At 37.6% G+C, this 8,151-nt stretch overlaps 1 pseudogene; it reads right to left on the bottom strand.

Annotated features, from left to right (window-relative positions):
- Positions 1-6,988: 6,988 nt before the first annotated feature.
- On the bottom strand, positions 6,989-7,934 carry LOC105086656 (large ribosomal subunit protein uL10-like; annotated as a pseudogene).
- Positions 7,935-8,151: the final 217 nt, after the last annotated feature.

Raw genomic sequence — 8,151 nt, 5'->3', positions numbered from 1 at the left:
CTTTAACATTTGTTGAAAAGCTGATTTGGTGATGCTGAATTCTTTTAGCCTTTATTTATCTGTGAAGCTTTTGATTTCTCCACCAAATCTGAACAGGCACCTTGCTGGATAGAGTATTCTTGGCTGTAAGTTTTTCCCTTTCATCATTTTAAATGTATTGTGCCACACCTTTCTGGACTGTAGATTTTCTGCTGAAAAATCAGCAGATAACTTTATGGGAATTCTTTTGTATGTTATTTGTTGCTTTTCTCTTGCTGATTTTAATATTTTCTCCTTATCCTTAATTTGTCAATTTGATTACTATGTGCCTCAGTGTTTTCCTCTTTGGGTTAATCTTATTGGAACTCCCCACACTACTCGGACTTGGGTGGCTGTTTCCTTTCCCAAGTTAGGGAAGTTTTTGGCTATCATCTCTTCAAATATTTTCTCAGATCATTTCTCTCTTTCTTCACTTTCTGGGACTCCTATAATGCAAATATTAGTGCACTTTATGTTGTCCCAGAATTCTCTTAAACTATCCTCATTTCTTGTCATTCTTTATTCTTTTCTCTGTTCTGCAGTAGTGATTTCAACTAATCTGTCTTCTAGCTCACTGATTGCGTTCTTCTGCCTCATTTGATCTATTCTTGGCTCCTTCTAGTCTGTTCACTTCAGTAATTGTGATCTTCAGTTTTGTTTGGGCATTCCTTATATTTTCTAATTCTTTGTTTAAAGCTTCCTTCTGTGTATCTATACTCCTCCTGAGTTCTCTGAATATCTTCATCATCATTACTCTAAACTCTTTCTTGGATAGATTGCCTATCTCTTCCTCACTTATTTCTTCTTCTGGGATTTTGTCTTGTGCCTTGGCCTAGAAGATATTCATCTGCCACCTAATGTTGTCTAACTTTCTATTTGTATTTTTAGGTAGGTTAGTTATGTTTCTTGACCTTGGAGAAGTTGCCCTCTGTGGGAGACATATTATGAATCCCAGCAGTACACTTCTCTGTTGTCACCCAAGGGCCAGTGTCCAACTTGTCCCAGAGTAGGGTCTTGCCTGCATTTGTGGATTCCTTCCACCAGTTTTGGGATGGTTGTTTTCTTTTTTCTGATATCTGACTCCCTGGAGGATGAGGCTGGGCTTGAAGCTTATGTAGGATTCCTGGCAGTAGGAATCAGTGTGTGCCTACTGCTGGGTGGAGCTTGGTCCTGGTGCACTGGTGGGTCAGGCCATGGCTAGGTGTGTGCCTTGAGGCAGCTGTGGACTCCAGAAGTCTGCTGATGGGTAGGGTTGTGTTCCTATCCAGTATGTTATTTGGCCTGAGACTTTCTAGCCCTTAAGCCTAAAGGCTGCTGGGTGGGCTAAGTTTTGGTGCTGATAAGCCAAGCAAAATGTCAGCCTCCAGGAAAACTCATGTAGATGAACACTTCCCAAATAACTGCCACTAGCTTTTATGTACCCAGGGTGAGCCACAGCCACCCCCTACCTTTCCAGGAGAACTTTCAAAACCAGCAGGCAGGTCTGGCCCTGGTTCTATGAAATCACTGCCTCTGCCCTTAGACCTGGTGCATGCAAAATTCTGTGTGTGCTTTCCAAGAGAGTGAAGTCTCTGTTTTCCCTAGTCCTGTGGGACTCCTGGAATTAAGCCTCCCTGGCCTTTAAAACCAGATGTTCTGGAGACTCCTCCTCCCAATGATGAAACCTCATGCTGGGGAGCCTGAGCTGGGGCTCAGAACTCTCACTCCTGTTGAAGGGCCTCTGCAACTTAATTATTCTTCAGATTGTGGGTTGCCCACCTGAGGAGTATGGGGCAAGCATGCTCCTCCTACTGTCCTGCTGAGCTTCCCTCTTGACTGGAACTCCCAAAATCTTGCTATTTCTGGGGCTATATGCATTTCTAGATGATATCAGAAGGCAGAGCTCCTGGTGCCCACATTGTCTTCACAGTGGTCCTTCCTCCTGCCCACAGCCTCCCCACCACATGCACACGACCTAGTGAGGGTTGCCATCCACTCCTTTGTAGGATGGAAACTGTTCATCTGAAAACCTTATCAACTCTTAGGCCCTGTATTTAGCATGGGCAACTACACCTATCTGGCTTTGAGGCCCAGGACCAGGCTAAAGCCTCTGCATTCATTTATTTATTTCTTAATGAAATATAGTTGATGTGCAAAATTATGTTTATTTTTGGTATATTACATAGTGATCTGAAATTTATACATATTATGAAATGATCACCATCATAAATATAGCAACCATGTGTCCCCATCAAAATTATAACAATATTATTGACCATATTTTTACATATATATGTATTACATCCCTGTGGCTTATTTTATAACTAAAACTTTGTACCTCTTAATACTTACATCTATTTTACCCCCAACCTTTCTCTCCTCTGGCAACCACTCTATTGTTCTCTGGGTCTGTGAGTCTGTTTTCATTTTGTTTTGTTTGTTTGGGTTTTGGATTTCATATGTAAGTGAGATCACATGTTATTTATCTTTTTCTGTTTGATTTATCTCATTTAGCATAATACCCCTTGGAACCATTCATGTTGCATAGGGCAAGATTTCATTTATTTTATGACTGAGTAAAATTCCATTATATAATATAATTAATATAATATAATAATGTATTATAATATAAATACACACATATTATATATATATAATAACTTATTTATTCATTCATCTGTCAATAGGCACTTGGGTTGCTTCCATGTTTTACTACTGTAAGTAATACTGCAATGTTCATATGAGTGCATATTTATTTTTGAATAAGTGTTTTTGTTTTCTTTAGGTAAATACACAGAAGTGAAATTGCTTAATCATATGGCAGTTAATAGCTTTAATTTTTTTGAGGAACCTCCGTGCTATTTTCCATAGTGTCTGCACTAATTTTCACTCATACCAACAGTGCATGAGTTTCTTTTCTTCCACATCTTTGTCAACAGTTATTTGCTGTCTTTTTGATGATAGCCATTCTGACAGGTGTCAGGTGCTATCATAATTTTCTCATATGTATATACAGTTTTTTATTGAAGTATAGTCAGCTTACAATGTGTCAATTTCTGGTGTACAGCATAATGCTTCAATCATACATGAACATACATCTATTCATTTTCGTATTCATTTTCATATTCTTTTCATCATGTTACCACAAGATACTGATATAGTTCCCTGTGCTATACAGTATGATCTTGTTGTTTATCTATTTTCTGTATATTAATTAGTATCTGCAAATTTCTAAATCTCAATTTATCCCTTCCCACCCCTTTATCCCCTGGTAACCATAAGTTTGTTTCTATGTCTGTGGGTCTGTTGCTGTTTTGTGAATAAGTTCATTTGTCTTTTTTTTTTTTTTTCAAGATTCCACATATAAGTGACATTATATAGTATTTTTCTTTCTCTTTCAGGCTTACTTGACTTAGAATGACAATCTCCAGGTCCATCCATGTTGCTACAAATGACATTATTTTATTCTTTTTTATGGCTAAGTAGTATTCCACTGTATAAATATACCACAACTTACTTATCTAGTCCTCTGTCAATGGACATTTTGGTTGTTTCCATGTCTTGGCTATTATAAATAGTGCTGCTATGAACATTGGGGTGCAAATATCTTTTTGAATTAAAGTTCTCTCTAGATATATGCCTGGGGTGGGATTGCCGGATCATATGGTAAGTTTACTTTGAATCTTTTGAGGAATCTCTATACTGTTTCCCATAATGGCTGCACCAAACTACATTCCCACCGATAGTGTAGGAGGGTTCCCTTTTCTTCATATCCTCTCCAAGATTTATCATTTGTGGACTTTTTAATGGTGGCCATTCTGACTGGTGTGAGGTGATCCCTCCTTGTAGTATTGATTTGCATTTCTCTGATAATTAGTGATATTGAGCATTTTTTCATGTGCCTATTGGCTATTTGTATGTCTTCATTGGAGAATTGATTATTTAAGACTTTTGTTTATTTTGAACTTTTTTTTTTTTTATTGTTGTATGAGCTATTTATATATTCTGAAAATTAAGCCCTTGTTGGTCTGATGTTTTGCAAAAATTTCTCCCATTCCATAGGTTGTCTTTTTGTTTTGCTTATGGTTTCCCTTACTGTGCAAAAGCTTATAAGTTTAATTAGATTTCATTTGCTTATTTTTGCTTTTATTTCTATTGCCTGGGTAGACTGCCCTAGGAGAACATTGCTAAGATTTATGTCAGAGAATGTTTTGCCTATGTTTTCTTCTAGGAGTTTTATAGTGTCTTGTCTTGTGTTTAAGTCTTTAAGCCATTTTGAGTTTATTTTTGTGTATTTTGTGAGGGAGTATTCTAACTTCATTGATTTACACATAGCTATCCAGTTTTCCCAACACCATTTGCTGAAGAGACTCTCTTTACTCCGTTGTGTGTTCTTGCCTCCTTTGTCAAAGATTAATTGACCAAAATTTTGTGGGTTTATTTCAGGGCTCTCTATTCTATTCCACTGATTCATGTGTTTGTTTTTGTACCACTACTATGCTGTTTTGATTATTGTAGCTCTGTAATATTGTTTAAAGTCTGGGAGAGTTATTCCTTCACCTTCATTCATTTTCTTCAGTATCACTTTGGCAATTCTGGGTCTTTTGTGATTCCATTTAAATTTTAGGATTATTTGTTCTAGCTCTGTGAAAACTGTCCTGGGTAATTTGATAGGGATTGCATTAAATCTGTAGATAGCTTTGGGTACTATGGCCATTTTAATATTAATTCTTCCAATCTAAGAACATGTGATATCTTTCCATTTCTTTAAGTCATCTTTAATTTCCTTAGTCAATGTTTTGCAGGTCTCCACCTATAAGTCTTTCACTTCCTTGGTCAGATGTATTCCTAAGTAGTTTACTATTTTGGGTGCAAATTTAAAAGTGATTGTTTCATTCTTTTTCTGATATTTCATTGTCAGTGTAAAGAAATGCCTCTGATTTCTTTATTTTAATTTTGTATCCTGCTACTTTGCCAAAGTCTTTTATCAGGTCTAGTAGATTTTGTGTGGCGTCATTAGGGTTTTCTATATGTAGTACCATGTCATCTGCATATAATGATAATTTTACCTCTTCTTTTCCAATTTGGATCCCTTTTATTTCTTTTTCTTGTCTGATTGCTATGGCTAGGACTACCAAGCCTATGTTGAATAGAAGTGGTAAAAGTGGGCATCCTTGTCTTTCTCCAGATTTTAGTGGGAAGGCTTTCAGCTTTTCATCTTTCAGTGTTATGCTGGCTGTAGGTTTGTCATAAATAGCTTTTATTATGTTGAGATATGTTCTTGCTACACCCATTTTGGTAAGAGTTTTTATTATAAATATGAGTTGAATTTTATCAAATGCTTTTTCTGCATCTATTGAGATGATCATGTGATTCTTGTCCTTTCTCTTGTTGATGTATCACGTTGATTGATTTGCATATGTTGAACCATCCTTGTGTCCATGGGATGAATTCAACTTGATAATGGTGTATGATCTTTTTTATGTGCTATTGGATTTTGTTTGCTAATATTTTGCTGAGGAGTTTTGCATTTATGTTCATCAATGATATTGGACTGTAAATTTTTTGGTAATGTTTTTGTCTGGCTTTGGTATCAGGGTGATGGTGGCATCATAAAAAGAGTTTGGGAGTATCCCCTCCTTTTCAATCTTTTGGAACAGTTTGAGATGACTGGTATGAACTTTTTTTGTGTGTGTTTGATAAGATTCCCCAGTGAGATCATCTGGTCCTGGACTTTTGTTTGCAGAGAATTTTTTTTTTTTAATTGCTGATTATATTTCACTTCTAATGATTGGTCTGTTCAAATGATCTATTTCTTCTTGATTCAGTTTTGGTGGACTGTATGTATGTTTCTAGAAACTTGACCATTTCTTCTCAATTGTCTAATTTGTTGCCATATAGTTATTCATAGTATTGTCTTATGATTTTTTTTGTATTTCTGTGGTGTTGGTTGTAATCCCTCCATTTTTCCTTTCTTATTTTGTTCATTTGTGTCCTCTCTCTTTTATTCTTGGTGAGCCTAGCTGTAGGTTTGTCAATTTTGTTTACTCTTTCAAAAAAAAACAGCTCTTGGTTTGATTGATTTTTTCTATTGCTTTTAAAATCTCTATTTTATTTATTTCCTCCCTGTTCTTTATCATTTGTTGTCTTCTTGTGACTTTAGGTTTTGTTTGTTCTTTTTTTAATTCTTTGAGGTTGTAAGTCTGATTGTTTATTTGAAATTTTTCTTCTTTTTTGAGGAAGGCCTGTATCGCTATGAACTTCCCCATTAGTACTGCTTTTGCTGCATCCCATAGATTTTGTGTGGTTGTTTTTTAATTGTCATTTGTCTCAAGGTATTTTTAATTTCTTCTTTGATTTCATCCTTGACCCATTGGTTTTTTAGTAGCATGTTGTTTAGTCTCTATGCTGATGTTTTTTTCTACTTTGTTTTTCTGTGGTTGCTTTCTAGTTTCATGCTATTGTGGTCAGAGGAGATGCTTGAAACAATTTCTATCCTCTTAAATTTATTGAAACTTGTTCTGTGCCCAAGTATGTGGTCTAGCCTAGAGAATGTTCCATGAACACTTAAAAAGAATATATATTTTGTTTTTTGGGGATGTAATGTCCTAAAAATATCAACCAAGTCCAAATGTGCTATTGTGTCATTTGGTATCTCCATTGCCCTATTGATTTTCTGCCTGGAAAATCTGTCCAATGATGTTAGTGAGTTCTTAAAGTCTCATACTATTACTGTATTCCCATCAGTTTCTCCCTTTATGTCTGTTAGTATTTGTTTTATATATTTAGGTGCTCCTATTTTGGGTGCATATATTTTAACTAGTGTAATATCCTCTTCTTGTATTGCTCCTTTGATCATTATATAGTGTCCTTCTTTATCTCTCTTTGTGGCCCTTTGTTCTGTTTTGTTTTGTTTTTTGAGTTTTAAGAGATTCAACTTTTATCTCCTTGTTTCACAAAGAAAGTTTGCTGTGTTGGTTGCTTTCGGTGATCATTCAGAGAGACCAAATCCCATAACCTCGTCTGACTCCTTCCTTTGCTTCAGCCTTGGTTGGGGCTGCAGCGGTGGCAGTAGGAGCAGCAGTGGTGGTGGCATCCACGGTGGCAGCAGCCACAAATGCAGATGGATCAGCCAAGAAGGCCTTGACCTTTTCAGTAAGTGGGAAGGTATAATCATTTTCCACAGAAAAAGCCAGGACCCGCTTGTACCCACTGATGATAAAATAGGGCATGGATGCCACATTCTGGGTAACCAATCTGCAGACTTGCACTGGCAACATTGCGAACACCCTCCAGGAAGCGAGAATGCAGTTTCCTCTGTCATGTCACACACTTTAGGGTTTTAGATGCTTCCATTGTCAAACACTTGCTGGATGATCAACCCAAAGGAGAAGGGGGAGATGTTCAGCATGTTCAACTATGTGGCTTCACTGGCTCCCAGTTTGTCTCCAGTCTTAATCAGTTGCAAATCACTCAGGATCTCAATGGTGCCCCTGGAGATTTGGGTGGTGATGCTCAAAGCCTGGAAGAAGGAGGTCTTCTTGGGCCCCAGGCCAGTGTTCTGGGCAGGCATGGTGACCTCACACCAGCTTATGGCACCAGCATGGGAGGCAACTGGCACCTTATTGGCCAGCAGAATATCCCTGATCTCAGTGAGGTCCTCCTTGGTGAACATGAAGCCTACGTCAGCCCGGATGTGTGGAAACAGTTTCTCAGAGCTAGATTGTTTTCCATGTGCCCTCAGAGGGCTTTGTGCATCATTGTATTCTTGCCTATCAACACCACAGCCTTCCCGAGGAGGGACATGTGGATCTGTTGCATCTGCTTGGAGTCCACATTGTCTGCTCCCACAATGAAGCATTTTGGATAATCATCCAGTAGTTGAATGATCTTTAGGAAGTAGTTGGACTTCAGGTCACCCTGTCTTCCCTGGGCATCATGGGGGTTCATCAGGGATTGCCATGCAGGGTTTAAAGACTATGTCACTCACGTGAGGATGCCTGACAAGAGATTGTGACCTTTGTTTTAAAGTCTATTTTGTCTGATATGAGTATTTCTAGTCCTGCTTTCTTGTCATTTCCATTTTCATTAAATACTTTTTTCCATCCTCTCACTTTCAATCTGTGTGTCCTTCACTCTAAAGTGGGTCTACTG

This window comes from Camelus dromedarius, chromosome 13, assembly GCF_036321535.1.
Source record: "Camelus dromedarius isolate mCamDro1 chromosome 13, mCamDro1.pat, whole genome shotgun sequence".
NCBI lineage: Eukaryota > Metazoa > Chordata > Mammalia > Artiodactyla > Camelidae > Camelus > Camelus dromedarius.
Note: the sequence above shows the minus strand (reverse complement) of the source record. Positions and strands in the feature narration are given on the sequence as shown.